Source organism: Diceros bicornis, chromosome 31 (genome assembly GCF_020826845.1).
Source record: "Diceros bicornis minor isolate mBicDic1 chromosome 31, mDicBic1.mat.cur, whole genome shotgun sequence".
In the NCBI taxonomy this organism is placed as follows: Eukaryota; Metazoa; Chordata; class Mammalia; order Perissodactyla; family Rhinocerotidae; genus Diceros; species Diceros bicornis.
Window position 1 is genome coordinate 26,883,396 of NC_080770.1, and position 18,482 is coordinate 26,901,877.

An 18,482-nucleotide genomic window follows, 5' to 3' on the forward strand; every position below is an offset into this window, starting at 1 on the left:
TGAAGCTGGCACATGGCATTCCTCTGCCCGAAGGGGTTGGTTCAGAAATGGGCCTATAGCACAGAATGGGCTAATAAGACGTGTGGACAGGTTTGAAGGACCTACCAGAAGCCAGAGTTCTCTCCTTCTGGATATTGTGGCTTTTCCACCATGAGGGAAGCCTGCCTTGGAATGAAGCTGTCACTGCAAAAGGCAGAGAAAAAAGACAGAAAAACAGGGCCACTGATGCTGTTGATGACTACTGAGTCAGCAATTCCGAAGGCCACACTTTCTTTGAACTCTATGTTACATAAGCCAACAAAGTTTCTGTTAGTTTAAACTAATTGAATAAAAATACAGAGCTCTGAGACATGTTTCATAGTTGGACAAACTTGTAGTGAATTCTGCTTGTTTTATCCAGTTCTATTTCCAGATGATTTTCACTTACCTGTATTTGAGAGTGGATTGTGGTTTGATTGTAGTATTCTTTCTTCATCATCTATGACTTAAACCCGTATTTAAATAATTTATTTATAGTATATATTAGTTTTCTATTGCTATATAACAAATTACTACAAACTTAGTGGCTTAAAATAACACGCACTTATTATCTTACAGTAGGTCAGAGGTCCTTATGGATTTCAGTGGGCTAAAATCAAGGTATTGGCAGGGCTGTGTTCGTTTGTGTTGGCTGTAGGGGAGAATCTATTTTCTTGCCTTTTCCAGCTTCTGTAGCCTACCCACAATCCTTGGTTTGTGGCCCCCTTCCCCTCCACCTTCCAACTCAGCAATGGAGTCCTCATATCTCATCTATTTGACCCTTCTTTAATTGTCCCTCCTTTCTCTGACTGCAGCCAAGAGGGTTTCTACACTTCTAAGGACTCATATGATCAGAGCGTGCCAACCTGGATAATCCAGAATAATGTCCCTGTTTCAAAGTCCTTTTGCCATGTAAGGTAACATATTCACAGATTCTGAGAATTAGGGCTTGGATCTCTTGGGGGGCCATTATTCTGCACACCACTGTGGTGTGTGCAAACCCCCAAAAAGTTTGGCCGTATAGCAGCAGATCAACACATATGGATAATTCTATACATAAAAAAAAAAAATTGACCTGTTCTAATAAATTGTTGCTACTAGCTAACATTAACTGAACAGTTACTATATGCCAGCCACTCTTCTAAATGTTTTATATTTATTAACACCATTTAGTCCTTATAACACCTCCATGATCTAGATGTGCTATTATTATTCTAATAACTGGAAACTAAGATCCAGAGAGATGAGATAACTTGCTGACTCGTTAGTGGTGGATCTAGGATTTCAACACAGGCAGTTTGGTTCCATGTTCTTAATCACTATGTCATAATCTGTCTCAAAAAATCTGGTCAATGGAAGTTATATTAAAATGGTAGCTTATCGGTATGAACCATTTCCTACCAGTTAGAGCTCCTATCATGTAGCTGGAGTGAGACATTAAGGCAATGTCTTCCTTAAAACCAATAACAGTGAGCACTTCTCTCATGAGGTGTGTCTAAAGAGTCATATTGTTTGGGAAGAGATAACCCCTGTCCTCCACAGCCAGAAGAGTAGGCTCATGATTGATTCCACAGTGCTGGCTATCAGCAAGCTTCTTCTTTAGCATTGTCAGATTTTCCCCAGAAAAACCTTCCTAATTTCTAATGGAACTCAGGTGTTTGGAGGATCTATTTGGCAATAAACCTTGGGCCAAAATTTTCAAAGCTGGATCTGTGCATCTCTAAACAACTGCTTACTTTGGTCAATGGATTGATTGGCAAGTCAATTCAAGATAAAATTCAGGATAGCCTGCTATGGACTGAATTTTGTCCCCCTCCAATTCTAATGTTACAGCCCTAACCCCCAATGTGACTATATTTGGAGATAGGGCTTTTAGGAGGTAATTAAGGTTAAATGAGGTCATAAGGTTGGGGTCCTAATCTGACAGGATAGATGGCCTTATAAGAAGAGGAAGAGAGAGAGATCTCTCTCTCCACATGCACACACTGGGAAAGGCCATGCGAGGACAGGGAGACAGCAGCCATCCACAAGCCAGAAAGTGAGCCCTCAGCAGAAATGGAATTGGCTGGTACCTTGATCTTAGACTTTCCAGCCTCTAGAACCGTGAGAAATAAATGTCTATTGTTTAAGCCACCCAGTCTCTGGTATTTTGTTATGGCAGCTCAGGCTGGCTAAGACATAGCCAAACATTTGTTACTACAAAGATATTCTATAGAGGCTGTGGAGAGAAATGGAAGACGGGGAAATTTTTATATAAACATTTTCACTATTTTCATATTCTGATTGTATAGAAAGACTTGGTTTGAAATCTGAGACCTCTAGACTAACTTCTAAGAGTGAATAAATTGTTTCTAGCTAATAGTTAAATAGTTTGCTTCGTCTGCTCCAGCCATATTGTTTCCCTTGCTGTTTGTAGAACCCACTAGGAATGCTCTTGCCACAGGTCTTTGCTCCAGCTTTTCCCTTTGCCTAAAATGCCTTTATCCCAGGGATTCTCATGACTCACTCTCTTATCTCCTTCAGGTCTTTACAAGGATGCCAGCTTCTCAGTGAGATTTTCCTCATCCACTCTATTAAACACTACAACACTCCACCTCAACTACTCTCCACTTCCCTTCCCTGACTTATTCATTTTTAATAGCTCTTATCTCTAATACTGTATGCTTTTCTTTTCTATGTTGCTTATTATCTGTTTTCCCTCAATAGAATGCACACTTCACTTGAGTGGAGATTTTTGTCTGTTTTGTCCACTGTTATAGTTTTAGCACGTAGAACACAAACTGGCACATGGTGGTATGTTCATTTCTTGGATGTGTTGAGTTCCAGGCTCATTTTTTTTTTCACACGGATTGTCTCATTGAACTCTCATAATAACTCTTTGGAGTAGATTTATTTTTATTACTATCCTAATTTTTCAAGTTGGGAAACTGAGGCTTAGAGAAATTCAGTAACCTATCTAAAATAACTGTCAGAGAAACACAAATCAAAACTACAATGAAATATCACCTCACGCCCGTCATAATGGCTATAATTAACAAGACAGGAAACAAAAAGTGTTGGAGAGGATGTGGAGAGAAGGGAACTCTTATAGCTTGCTGGTGGGAGTGCAAACTGGTGCAGCCACTATGGAAAACAGTATGATATTCCTCAAAAAATTAAGAATAGAACTACCATATTTTCCAGCTATTCCACTGCTGGGTATTTATCCAAAGAACTTGAAAACACGGATGTGTAAAGATACATGCACCCCTATGTTCTTTGCAGCATTACTCATAATAGGCAAGGCTTGGAAGCAACCTAGGTGCCCATCAAGGGGCGAATGGATAAAGAAGATGTGGTATATATACATAATGGAATACTACTCAGCCATAAGAAACAATGAAATCTAGCCTTTTGTGACAGCATGGATGGACCTTGAAGGTATTACGCAAAGTGGAATAAGTCAGAGGGAGAAAGTCAAATACCATATGATCTCACTCATAACTAGAAGATAAAAACAACAACAAACAATCACATAGAGACAGAGATTGGATTGGTGGTTACCACAGGGAGAGTGGGGAGGCAGGAGGGTGAAAGGGGTGATTAGGCACATGTGTGTGGTGATGGATTGTAATTAGTCTTTGGGTGGTGAACATGATGTAGTCTATACAGAAATCAAAATAAAATGATGTACACCTGAAATTTATATAATGTTATAAACCAGTGTTGCCTCAATAAAGAAAAAATAAAAATAAAAACATAATGTTTACGAATAATTTAACTGACATGGAACATGCTTATTATGTATGTTAAATGAAAAATACAGGATAAAAATATATACTATGAATATAATATGAGTACATAATATATAAAATACACAAAAACCTGTGTAATGGTCATTTATGCTGTATGGATGATTTTTTTTTTATATTTCTGTTTCTTACTTCTATATTTTCAATTTTCTAAAGCTAGTATGTGCTATATTTCAAACCAGAACAACAAAAAAACCTCATTAAAAAAAATCCTACTACTTGCAAAAGGCAGAGCCAGCTTTCAAACCAGGCAGTCTATTTCCAGAGCCCACACTTTTATCTACTCAATATTCTCCTCCCAAGCTTTACTATGTTTTGTTATTTGCTGATAAATAACTAACTTATTTTTTTATTGGGTTTTCATTGGCTGTATAAATGAAACTCAATATAGAGTCTTATCCAAATAGGGGTTTCTTTACTTCATTTGCCAAGAAAGTCTGGAAGGAGGTCTTTCAGGAAGAGTATGGCTGTTCAAGGTGTTACCAAACCAAAGAGGGTTTGCTTCCTGGTGAGTGAAAATCAGGTTCTCCACCAGACGTAGTTGTCACACAAAGTAGGAGACCATGTGGAATCATTTCCAAAGTTGTGGCTGCCTGAACAAAGAGAAGAATTTCCTTTTATTTCGGGTGGGGAATGAATATTTAAAAGGAAAGTTTTGTCATCACGTGTAGAGGTGGGTATTAGCTTGCACAGGTTCAGTCTGAAAACATGCTCTCACATACGTCGCATGTTATGCTAATAAGGCCTAGGATCCTCCTAGGGCAGAGATTTTAGTATTAGGATGAAGTAAAGGGCATCTTTTGGTCGTCTCCCGACTGTCTGCACAAGCGCTGCCCTTGCAGTGGGGCTTGATCTGGTTCAGGCCAGTTGATCCTGGTAACTCTTCCCAACATAGCTCTGAAAAACAACCTTGAAGAGGTATTAAGCACCTTTAAACTTCCTTTGAGCTACTTAGGGCATACACCAGGGACAAAGGGAGGCATCAAGAATCCAGATTCTTTCTGATTTACTGCTCTTTCATCCTTAGCATATTGATTGCTCCACCTGTGAGCATGTAGTCCACATATTAGACAGGAAGAAGGAGAAAAAGCAAACGGCAAGGGGCACTGAGAGCCATCTTTCCTTTTTAACATTTTTTAAATAAGGCAATAGCTTCCTCATAAGCCCCAGAGTAGACATCCATATGAATTTCACTGTCTAGAAATGACTATGTATCCATAATTGGGCTACCTGAAACAGAATGGAGTGTAATGTTTGTAAGGTAGAAAGGGAGAATAGACATTGAGTGTTTACAATAGTGTCCACCATGCTTTTGTTATTCTCTTTAAGGCCTTTGTATCAGGATACTTTGTCCTACAATCATCAGAAAGTACAACTCAAATTGGCATGAACATTAGGAAATATATTAATCTCATAGCAGGATGTCCAGAGGCGGGACAGATTTCAGAGTTAGTTGACTCAGTGGTTCAAGGATGTCCTCAAGGAACTCAGCCTTTTTCATCTCTCCTTTGCCATCCTTAGCAATGTCTTCATTCTCATGCTGGAAGCCATGTGGCTGCAGCAGTTCCAGATATTAGATCCACACATGGCAACATCTGGAGGAAGAAGAGGGACCGAATCTTCCTTTCTTTTTTCTAGAATGAGATTACCTCTTCTGGAAACCATTTAATGAACTTCTCATGTCTTGGCCATATTTGTGTCACATGCCCATTCCTACACCTGGTACAGTTAAGCAGATTTGGCTTAGACCAAAGAGCATCATCCACCACTCACAGCTAAGGATGGAGTCAGCCACTTTTGAAGCTCATGGGCACAAGGACCTGGGCAGAGCTAGAATACAATTCCTTCTTCTGTTAGAATGAAACGGGAGGATAGAAGTTGGACAAACCACCAATAGTATCTGCTAAAATTTGGTTGATTATTTTTCAGCTGATTTTTGAGTTATGAGTTCCTTGAAGTTGAATTTATGACAGGTAAATTTCTAAAAATACTACAAATGTTAGGTCAGTAAGAATCTAAGACTCGAATGAATTTTAATTTATATCTTTGATCACGTTTCTGCAGTAATTCTGTACTTGCCTGGCATATTAGCCCTGGGGTGATGACTATGGAGGGGTGGAAGAAATTTGGGAACCCTTCCAAAAAGGTGCAAGCCATTTTCTCCATCTTCCTCTCCTTATAATTCCAGATTGCTTCTGTTTTAGTTCTGTAATGCTCTCTTTCTGTGAGTGATGTCATAAAAGCCATTCATCACTGCAGACATCAGATTCTTTAAGACAACTCCATATAACGTGAAATATTTTGCAGGGAAATTGATTTCCCAATTTAAACTTCGTGGTTGACTGGTTGTGCTGTTTATAAACAAATAGCATGAATGATTTAGTTGAAGATTTACTGTGAGTTACAGACATCATTCTTTTTTGTTTTTTTAAAGTTGTCTAAATATGCCGTTATCAAGGAAACAGGATCTTCAAAATCACAGAGGCACTATTGGAGTTTTGCACACATTTTGTGCAGGATTTTGCTACATTTGGTGGAAGTTTATATCAGGCCTCAGCCAATTTAAAATGAAATGAAACTAACATCAACGAGTGCGTTCTCTGAGCAGGGTATTGTCCTAGACTCTTTGGCGTACATTATCTATAAGGCATAACACCTCATTTTATGTAGATGAAGAAACAGGTTCAGAGAGTTTTAAATAATTTGACCTAAGATAAAGGTAACAAAACTGAGATTCGATAGCCCTTGCCTTTTCCATTTTAATTGCCATGCTGCAGACTGAGCAAGTCTCTCCCTTGTGTGGGCTCATTTTTGTTGCTGCTGCTTTCCTAGTTTTCTCTTTATAGTCAGTTTCTTTGTAAATATCCTAATGATTCTGCTGACTAAATGCAATTCATGGTCCTTCTGCTCTGCTGGCCATTTCAAAGCAATCATCAAATACTCATGACGTGCCTACTATGTGCAAGCTCTGGATCATAACAGCTAACACGTTTGTGGTGGGCAGTCATGCTGCTCAGCAAACATTTCCATCTCTTCTCTTTCAGGACTCGAGGAGTACTTCCTGGCTCCCCTTGTGGTTGAGTGAGGCCATCTCATTACTCCTGGTCATTGAGTTGTGGAGCTCAAGTGTCGCGTGTCACTACCAGGCCAGGTATTTAATTGCTGGTGTGAGCCCTCCGGACAGTTTTTTCCATTTGGCATGATGGCTGGCAACATTTGAGTTGGCATTTGCTCCATCAGCCTGAGGCCCTGAGAGACCACGGTGAGCAAAGCTCCCTTGCCCATGTGATAAAGAAATAAGTCACTGCAGTTGTGGACGTTGATTATTATGGTAGCTGAATGTAGCGGGCTTTGACTGACGTTGATATTGAGTGTTTATTATAGACCAGGCCAAGTCAGTAAATGCCTTATGTGCATTATCTTCACAACAGCCACCTGAAATGATGTAATTATCCCCATTTTACACACCAGGAAACTGGGACTTAGGGGGTTTTAGTAACTTGCACAAGGTCATCCAGATAATCCAAACCTGATTCTGAGTTCAATTCCTGAACTTGGACTTACTATGCTATGCTGGGCTCAGATGGTCTTTCTTAATAGTTTATCCCATTTTAATTCACCATTGGCTTTTTTCCCTCTTCTAACCTTCATCTGAATCCGTACTAGTGGACGCTTCTGGGTAGGACTTGCATTAACACTGGGAAACAGAAACATAGCATTTGTTGTAGGATTACTGCTGTTTGCTAATTTAGGTAGAAGTTTATACCAGGCCTAGGTCAGTTCAAAATGAAATGAAACTAGCATCAACTGGCATGTTCTGTGAGCTGGGTATTATCCTAGACTCTTTGACAAGTTATCTTATAAGTCATAACATCTTATTTTATATAGATGAAGAAACTGAGGTTCAGAGAGGTACAAGTAATTTGATCTTGGATAAAGGTAACATACTTGAGATTCAAACACAGCGCTGCTGTGAAAATCTATGCTATTTTCATAACACTATGCAGCAGGTTTCGAATGCACAGAGAAAACTGGTCATTTCCATCTCATTGTGGAGTGGAGGATTCTAGCTTGTCTTTTGCTGGACATCAGGCCTACAAGATTCTCTGTGTACCAAAGTGTTCCGTGGCCAAGTTAATTTGGGAACTAAAGCGTACTAAGTCACCACCTTTGGTGATTTATGATACACATTAACGTAGTATGATCTCGGAGAAGTTCTTCAGTTAAGAAATCTACTGAACTTTGTATAACCCCAAATTTCCCAAACTTTAATTGACTACTGAATATTCCCACCAAATCTGCTTTTAATTAAAACCTTAAAAAGTGAGCTCCTTTTTTTCTGAATACTCTTTGAGAGATTCTATGGTAGAAGTTAAATGTAGAATTTGATAGTATGTTGTTTTCCCACATTACATCCTGGGAAAACAAACAAATACCTCTTATTTCCTCCTTGCTGATTTAACACAGAGTATTCGGACTTAATTCAGGTAGTTCCTGGTCCAGATCAATTTCATCAGGCTAGTCAGAAAGATAGCACCGTGTTGCTTCAATGGCTTTTGCTTTCTTACTAACACAGGAGACATATGTTTTTTTTTGCTTTTCAGTTAACAATGCTATGTTAACAATTTTTCTGTCCTATGGTTCCTGGTTCATGTATGGATTACGTGACCAATCTAGACCAATGAGAATCCTCCCTGGGGCTTTTCCACCAGTGCTATTGGAGAAGATGTTCTCTTTTCCTCTCATATTGCTAAGACCTAGAGTGTAAGTCTTGCACTGCCAGTGATTGTAATGTTTACATACATGGTTAGAGCCTAAGAATTGGTCCCTGATGACAATGCTCGAGTCCATGGGTCCTACTGTGCCTGAAGCCACAAATTTAGCAAATCCTTTCTTCGTTCCTTCCTTCCTTCCCTCCTCCCTTCTTCCTTTCTTTCCTTCCCTCCCTTCCTCTCGCCCTCCCTTTCTTCTTTCCTTCTTTTTTCTCTCCGTTTCTCTTTCTATCACTGTCTCTCTCTCTCTTTCTTCCTTGCTAGTAGTTTGAGTAAGATTGCTGCTGCTACTATGAACTGACTGCGTGCTGATTAATATATTTACCTTCAATAAACTCAGGTAAACCAGTGGGTTTTTTTTCCAAAGCTGTAGATATTACTGAACTGCTAAATAATAGACGATGTACAAGTAAGTGCAATAAAGACTGGGAAACCTCTCCCAGTGGTAACAGAACTGGGGAGTTTCAGAATTTATCATCATTTTTCACTGCTATAGTCTTAGCAGCTAACACAGTTCCTGGTTACGATGAAAGGTGTTCCAGGAATATTTGTTGACTGATTGAGTGAACACAAATAGCTTTATCTTTCAGGAAAGAACAACCCCTTCTCTTTCTTTAAGTACTGATTGCTAACAATGTACCAGAGACTTGGAATTACGAAAGAACTCTGTTTTCTAATGGGAAAGACATTTAGAAACAAATATAAAAAAATATTAAAAAATAAATCTCCAGGAGAAACATGTTGTCTGGGAGGATAAAGAAATTCTGACTTTTGGCAGGTGTGAGAGCTCAGAATACATACACCTGAGTTAAAAAACTGCAAACCTACAGGCTAGATTTAGCTTGACAATATGTTTGAAAATCTGGAAAATTTTACATAAAATTACATATTTACATTGCTTCTTTAAACACTAGAAAATCTGGCAACGTGGGTTTCTGTGTCCCTGTGGGAACAATAGGCAAGAACTGAGTAACAGCTCGCCCCTTTACGTGATGTGAAACACACACACACCAATTTGGCACAGCTTTTACCACACCTTACTGTCTTGCAGCCAGTCTACATCACTCATTTGTGTCACCTGCCTGTCTCATAGAGACACTTGTGTTTGTGACTCTGGTGTCCACTGTCATCTTAGTGGCTGGCAAGGAACAGCACAAGAGTTCAGGGATCTCATGATCCATCTGCTGATCAAAATACCTTTTGAAGGGTATTAAATATAGAAACAGAAAATGGAGAAATGAGTGCTCTAGGACTATGACTGCTAACCTGACAATCCGTTCAGAGGAGGCATAATAGCCCTGCATTTTCTTTCATCAGCTTCATTTGAGGCCACGGAAATGTGATTGTTAAATGCTATGCAAACCCTGTGCTTTGGTAAGGTAGGGAATCTGTGGGTGGAAACTTGAGATGAATATCTGTTCTAATCATACAGGCTGCACAGGCCTATTGAACGTGCTTCCTTCAGGGCAGACTTCATTAAATAGACTGAGACCCAATGCTGTGTAATGGAAGAGCCCTGAGAAGAAGTCAGGGAGCCCAGGTTTGAATCCTGGTTCTACTATTAAATAGTTGGGTGATATTAAGCATGCTACTCTGCATTCCTTGGTGTGATTACTCCTTTATGTAATGAGTATATTGGATTAGATAATATGTAAATTTCTGCCAGCTCCAAGAATATAGATATCCTTCAACATCTTGCTGTGTAGGGAGGGAATATGGTGTAGCATTCTAACTCAGCCTCTGGAATCAGGGGTTTAAATCCCAGTTCTACAATGTAGTCCCCTTTGGCATATTCCCAAACTCTCTGTCTATTGTCCTAGCTTTCTCAGAAATGGGTATTATTGTAATGCCCATGCCAAAGGTGGATGGGAATATTCAGTGTAAGGTGCTCAGCATGGTTCCTGGCATACTGTGAACATTCAATAAGTGATAACTTTAAAGTTACAAATTCTTGCTTTCTGAAAACAATTGTGTGCCCCCTCCCCTTATTTTTAACTGTTCTCTGCTTCTATAATTTTCATGAACATGCTGTACTCCCTAGCAAACTGGTATTGTGGAGTCTGGCATAGGAAACAAATACCCTTCCTTTTAAGTACATTGATTTATTACAAGTGAGAATTTAGAATTTAGTAGAGTTAATGGTCAGTCTTAGCAGCAGTAATTCAAACAACGAGAACCTTGAACGTAGGATTGCCCAGCTCTGTATCTCCAGCGTCTAGCACTGTGCTTGGTGTGTACTGAGTGATTAATAGATGCTACTTGACTCAGGCCTTTAGGATGTACTGACAGGTTAATTTTAGCAATAACTAATATTTGTTAAATACTTAACAGTGTTCAACAATCTGTGCTAAATATTTATATGTACTATCTCATTTAATTCTGATAAGGAGTACTACTGTTTCTCTCATTTTACATGTGAGCAAATTAAGGCTTAGAGAGGATAAGTAATTTGCCCAATATCATGCAGCTGGTAAAGTGCCAGAGAGAGAATTCAACACCAGGATTGTCTTTCTTTAGAAATGATGTTCTTTACCCCTGTACCATGCCAGTTGGACACACTATTCTACTTTCGTCTCATGGATAGATGAGATGATGAGGGCCAGCAATTGAGCCTAGCCCCAATTGCCGGACTAGTAGATGTTACAGCTGTTGAGTTTTCAGTCCCTTGAAATTCAGTATCATTCTTGTAATTGTCAACACCAGCACTTATTTAGAATTCTCATTCAGGCAGTCCATCAGATGTTCTATAACTCTTGTGAATTTGAGCAGAACAAACTATCATCATTGCGTTGATGTTCCTGGTAGTAAGGCTGTAGATGGTGACAGCAAAAGTAGGATGCTTCACTTTGAGAGTAGGCTGTCAGGCGTACATTTGAAAGTAAATGAATCTCCTCAAAACTCCAACGTCAGCTGTGCTGTGTGAGTGAGAAATCTCTCCCTGCCCCTCCTTCCCCTCTTTTTTTCTGTTCTTACTTTATTCAGCAGTCTTTGGCTCCTAAGACAGATGGTGACTCATCTAGAGATGATCAAACATGTGATGTTTGGAAAATTGAGAGGAAGCAAAGAGTCTTCTCATACCATGATCTAACCTTTTCTTTATATCTGGCTAGGACATGACACAATTTTCACCCCATTTGCATTAGCCAATTCCACAAAGGTTCTTGATATGTCTGGCCTGATTATGGCCACCCATTAGCCTCAGAGATCACTACCCTTTCTCTCTCTTCAACTATATTTAATGAACAAGTATATCTTGTTTGTGTGACATTTAATTTTATACAATGTTAATTTAAGAAATGGATTAGTACAGTGGATATATTAATGGCTCTGTCTCTTCAATCTATTACTGAGCTGTCAGTTTATCCCTGAGAAAATATTACTGGGCCAGGACCATTGCTCAATAAGAGTAATTTTGCATTGCCGATGGCTGTGCCCTTGTTTTGTCAAGGCTACATTACAGACATTCTTTATTTTCTAGAAGTCCAGATTGTATTGTTTTGGGGATGCAGCTGATTCAGCCTAGATCACCCCCTACCCTTCCTACGTGGGTCTCTTTGTCATGATCATTTTCATTGTTTGGCTATCCTTTGGATGGAAGGCGTTTGTTCTGTTTTCTGTCTCAGACCTCAGTTTCAGTGAATTGAGTAGTGACATGTCTCAGTTCACCGTGCATGATCCTTATTGCTCTTTGCAAGACTCCTGCTATTTTATTTTTTCTTTCTTCATTTTTATCCCTATTTTATACCTACTCCCATTTCCATCCCTTCACTATAGCAACCATTCTAATTCTTTAATTCCTTCTGCTTTGTTGTGCATTGTCAACGCAAATAATCTTGTAATGGGAATGGAACATTGGATTTAGAATATTAATTGCAAGCCATTTATCAATGTGTTAGGCACAGTACTAAACAGATTGCATAAATTATCTCATATTAACCTCAGCAACTTCATGATGTAAGTACTATTATCATCTTCATATTACTAATGAAGAAACTGAGGTTTGCCCTCAGAGTAAGATTTTTTCCATTGCCTCCATGACAGCGTAGGGTTTTGCGGTTACCTCCCCCCAAGAAAAATCATTGTGCCTTCAGGAAATGACAAACAATTTTTCAAATGTCCATGCTTCCAATCATGAGATCAGGGCCCTATGTAAACTGCATAGGAGCTCCTCTTGGATCATCGCATCATGGCTTGACTCTGACATCAAGCTAGTATGAACAAGCTGAATGATCTGAGTGGTCAGAGTGCCAGACACTGATGGTCCCTTTCAAGTCCTTAGGAGGAAGAAAGAGAGCAGTTAGAGGCAGTAGAGTAGATGACCACATGGCAACATGGGTAGATCTTAAAAGCACAATATTGATTTAAGAAAAAGTAAGATGGTGAAATGTTTGACATCATACCATTTACATAATTTAAATATGCATGCATGTAACACAGCAATGCACATTTTGGAAGACATATGCTGATAAATAAATGGCAAGCAATAGGATATACTGGAGCATATGAGGAAGCCGTTTGGTGTAAAACTAATTCGGCCTGAGCTTGTTTTTCCAAAAGGGCCTGTGGCCTTTGAACGTACATTGTATATTTGCTTTAAGCAGTTAGCATGTCCCAAAGACAAGAACAAATGCCCTTAAGATAAGGATGCAACTTCCTCCACATTGGCATTTCCTTGAGGATAAGCATTTCTCCCTAGGCTAGGATTTGATTGCTGCACTCATCCTGTGACCACCCAACTGGAGACAGCAGACCTGCTACCTGCTGTGTCCATCAATCACTGTGCTAACAGGGTAATCTGACAGGGCAATCTCAGGAGTATTGTGAAAGGGACATTGCAATCATATGTGATACATGCGCTTTGATGGTATGTAACCACTCTGTACACCCCACTTCTTTGGTGCCCTTCCTTCCTTGAGGAAGGAAGGCCCCAGGTTATATAGTCCTCATATTTGGCTCATAATAAACTCACCCCAATTTTTGTTTATAGGTTGATTATGGATTATTGTTCTTTTATTAGTGTGGACGTTGTATGGATTATCTGAAAAATGTGAGAGAAACTATGGTTGGGGACTGATGCTTCATGATATTTAATTGTGAGCAGACACACTCATGCTTCGTATGCAACAAACTGTGAACGCTGAGAGCATGAACGCAGCTCATTGTTGTAATCAAATACAACTTACAACAAAGTTCTTATCTCCCAATCAATATTCATAATTGTTATTGTGTGGCATGGTCATTAGGCATAAATGGTACATGGTGGATATATACACGTCTACTATATTACTCTTACCAGCAGAGCGTGTTTTAATTTTCCAGTTATTATTCCTATTTTATTTGGTATTTCTAGTGTCATTAACCTTCATCCACATGAGGGAAAGATGTACAGGGAGAAGGGGAGCCTGACTTGGGTCATGAGGCACAGAGGGCATTCTAGAAGGGGGATAATGAATGGCGGCACTTTGTTACAGCACAGGGACCCGGCAGTGAGAGAAACCGATGAGTCTGTATTCTCTCTTCTCAGTGAAGAAGACCTGCAGGGACTTCACTGGACTCGCCTCCATCATGCCCTGCTCAGGAGCTTGGGGTTGGGAGGCAGTAGCTGCAGAAAAGATGCAGAAACTGTGCCCTCTGCGGCTTGTCCCTAGAAACCCCAAGTAACTGAGGCAAGTTCACTTTTATGTTGAGCCTGACAGCCTTTATCTGCTTGGCCTGACATTCCTCTAATTCAGGGGTTTGCAGTGATGGTCCACAGGCTAAATCTATCCCACTGACTGTTTCTGTAAATAAAGTTTTATGGGAACACAACCACTACCCCCACTTGTTTTCCTATTGCCTCTGACTGCTTTAATCCCATAACCACAGAGCTCAGTAGTCATGACAGAGACCTTATGGTGGGCAACGTCTAGAATTACTCTCTGGACCTTTACAGAAAAAATTTGCCAACAACTCCTCTAACTCAATGTAACACTTTCCTTTTCACAGATAAATATTAGGAGGCAGCACAGTAGAGTGATGAAGATCATGCACTTTGAAATCAGACAGAGCAAAGGCTGCAACTTTCTTGCTGTATGAGTTTAGGTCCCTGTTTTCTCCTCTGTAAAGCAGTAAAAAATATGCTGTCTCATAATGTTCTTGTGAAGAATCAATAGGATAACGCATGCGAGGTGCTTGACGGTGCCTGGAATTTAGTAAGTGTTCAACGCATATTAGCTACTTGTAAAAGTCAAAAGGTTGATATGTAACTGGATATGAGAAGTAGAATATGGTGGGTGAGATGTAAAATGACTCTGGGTGTTTGTCTGTGTGTTGCGAAAGCATCTTATGATTGATTGTAAAGGAATGGTTGAAGGGAGGCCTGGGTTGTTGGAGGTGAATTATGCCCAAATATTTCCCAGGGTCTGGCCTTCACTTTAAGGGCATAAAAGTGCAGATGGAGGCTCTCCACCATCAACCATGTGTCTCCTCACACATACAAGGAGCTGAGGAGGGCATAAGGGCTTCTTTCAATCAACAGGGGTTGTCTCCTGTCCTCCTGCGTCAATGGAGCTCAGATCAGATCACACGCCCAAGAGTGACAGCCTATTACCCAGTGCAACAGCCATTCACTCAGGGAACCAGAAGGGGTGTGAACTGATGCTTCATTTCAAATTAATGGGTGTCCAGGGTCTTTCCCCACTGGTGCTGAAGTCTGACATGGGAAGCATTTCACAAGATTCAGAACGAGAAATTAAAACTCCAAATTAGAAAATCTTCCTACCATTGAGTGGCAATGAGACCATTTTCTGCCAGTCTTGCTCTAAGGGCCATGCTCCCTGTGCAGCTGCTATTGAGCACGATAAGACCAGATAGGTTAGCTCAGATGTAAGGATTTAACTACTTCCTTTCATCACACTTTTATTCTCTTGATATAATAAGCCGCTGCTATTTTTGTATGAAGTATTTTTAATGTACTGTTTTTTGCCCTTTATGGCTTGATAATGTATCTCATATTTACAACAGGCTCTTAAAAGTGAGCCACTGATCTTAGCTGATGATGATGCTGAACAAAATTTTGTGAGCATGAATTCTTCTAAACATTGGGTTAAGCACCGTATCCTCATTTGCATCTAGTGTAGACTCTGACATATATTAAGTGCTCAATAATTACTTGTTGGACAAAGATTGAATGATGATAAAGCAATAAATATATTAGGTATAGTTCCCATCTTTATGGATTTCAAGGTATAAGTGGGAAAGGTAGATGTTAATCCTGTTATATATATGATCGACTCTGTGGGGTAAGTATTTACAGAAAAATAAGTTGAAGCTCAGATAGGTTAAGGGACGTGCTTAATGTCATACACCAGTACACAGCAAAGCCAGGATTTGATCCTAGGTCCAACCCTGCCCTCTTCATCTTTAAACTCTTGCACCGCATTGATAAGTAATTGCTCAGATATAACATGCTTCTGGTGAGCAAGCAATCTGAAGAATATGATGAGCACACCTCCAGAAAGGAATAACCTTTCTTTTGGGCACTAGATTGCAAAGAATATTGCTTGTCTGGGAAATTGATCTGGGTATCAGAATATTTTCTGATAAGAGTGGTTGGATCACAGGACTCAGGAGTCCTCACCTCTATATTGAAGCAGTGTTTCTCAGTGTTGACTCAGGCCACCTGCATCAGAGTCACCTGGAATGCTTGAAAAAAATGCAGCATTCTGGGCTCATTCCAGGGCTGCTGAATCTGAGTTTTACACAGCTCTCTGAGTAATTTTAATGTACATTAAAGTTTGAGAACACTGTTTAAAGGGATGTGCGAGTCAAGATTCAGTCAAGACAACAGAAGCCCCCTTAGGTATTTTGAATAGGAAACCATTTAATAAAGGAGATTAGAAGGTTACACCACCATTGAAAGGCTAGGGAGCAGAGGTCAGCATGGCCACTCCAGGCTTTCAGGAATCCTAAAGTTGAAAAGTTGCAGGTAAGCCGCAAGTTATCTCACCTGCTGTAGCTCCTATATGGGTGAGGCCCAGGAAGACTGCTGGAAGCTTCCAGCAAAACCCATGCCTGGGGTACGCCAACCTGCACATGGCTGCCTGCGTCTACTGTCAGAGAGTACTGGCACCACCTTCTCTTCTGCCGTCTGAATCTCACATGAGCATCTCTTATTGGCCAAATCTTGCTGGAACTCTGCTGGCAAAGGGATTCTGAGCAGTGTAGTTTCCATGCTTTCAGCCTCTTTTAATAAGAGGAGGGGATGGTATGGAGAACTAGCAAGTAATATGTGACATTAGAGGGATTTAAACTCAGGGCTCTATTAAAGAAAACTGTAGAATTAGTTGAGAATTGAGTCTGTGAAAAAATATACAGGTGTTCTGTTAAGAGATAGTTTTCAAAAAGAGATACTAGCAATATACCAAAAAACAAAACAAAACAAAAATAATAGCAGTAAAAGAAGAGCCTGGTCCTGGTATGTTACCTCTCCACCATTTGGGGCAGAGGCGTACCTCCTTTGCTTCTGGTCTGGATCCACTTCTTTCCTCTTCTTTGGGCATCCTGAGTGTGTCTCCATCTAGTCTTCATAAGTTTTCCTCTTCTAGTCTTTGCTGGTTCTACTTGCCTTCCTTCTAGCTGATTCAGTTGGGGTGGACATCTGACTGAAGCTGGGACACGTATGCTCTCTCTCCTGGGAATTCGAAAGCTAAACATAGAGGTCGACGCAATCGGACAGAACTGGGCCTGCACTTCATGTCATTTAGAATTGCGACTTGAAGACCTGGCAACCCAAAGCCTTCTGTAACCTGGAGTCAAAGGGAAGCAGCAAGTATAGTACTTCATCAAATGAAAGACAGCATCAATTGTAAGTCTATCACTCAGAAAGACAAAATCTGCCACTTATACTATGGCATAATACCTTTTCATCATTCAGAATTTTTGTTTTATGCTTCTTGAAAGAGCTCTTTTAGACTTTTTAATCATAGTTTTTTTCTCATATAATATGCTTTTGAATTTTACTATTTCTCATAAATAGGAAAATATGAGTAAAATAGACTGTTTAGGTGTTCTTAAAACTTCATGTTCAGAGTCCAACTCTTGGAAATCACTTTTTCTGTACAGTATCACTGTTGTGCCACTGAGAGCACTGGTGATGGAGCATTTCTTTAAAAAATGTCCCTCTGTGGTCTCCAGAATTTTCCTCTAATGTGATGACACTATTCTCAAGACTGGGTGCTCTGCTTTTCTACCTGAGGAAACTCATGGCCCCAACTGTGTCTTGTGTCATTGGAAGTTAAGCAATTTAAGAGATATAGAGATGTTAAATCTGGGAAAATATGAATTCTGGAATCCATGAAACATGGTTTGTCTTGGAGAGGAAAGTGTGCTTCAGAGGGCGAGAGGATCAAAGGTCCAGAGCTTGGCAGACATGATAACACAGAGGCTGCAGGAAGAGAGACTGGCGATTTCCCAGTTCTGGTGAGGACCGCCTGTACTCCCCCCAGTGTGGTCTGTAGGATCCCACTGCAACCTTAAAATATGTTTCTTCTTACTTAAGCTATTTTTTAAAATAAGTGGGCTTTTTTTCTCTCATAATTAAACAACCCGTGACTAAGATATCCTGGAGAAATCCATGCCTAGTGGGGAATATAAACATGTAAACAGGGACCTTACAACAGTGCATGGTTTGTGCTATGGAGAAGATTATGTACAAAGTCCTATGGGAGCCCACAGGGTGAGTGTGTTCATATTCAGCTTCCCATCATTTCTGAGCTGGGGACCAGCCTCATTCAAATATCTTACAAATGATGCTCATTAAGATGCAGGGTATTGCAGAAGCAAACTGATGATGTTCCACCATAGAATTCTAAACAGCTGTCAACTAAGGCATATACAGGTCAGTCATTGCTGTTCTGGGAAC

At 40.0% G+C, this 18,482-nt stretch overlaps 1 long non-coding RNA gene across 3 annotated transcripts in view; it reads left to right on the forward strand.

Moving 5' to 3' along the window:
- Positions 1-18,482, forward strand: part of LOC131395217 (uncharacterized) — a 311,825-nt gene that overhangs the window by 34,150 nt on the left and 259,193 nt on the right. For all 3 annotated transcript variants that reach the window (XR_009216300.1, XR_009216299.1, XR_009216301.1), the window contains one exon: positions 6,854-6,960. This is a non-coding gene — a long non-coding RNA (uncharacterized LOC131395217). The remainder of the gene's footprint in view (positions 1-6,853; positions 6,961-18,482) is intronic.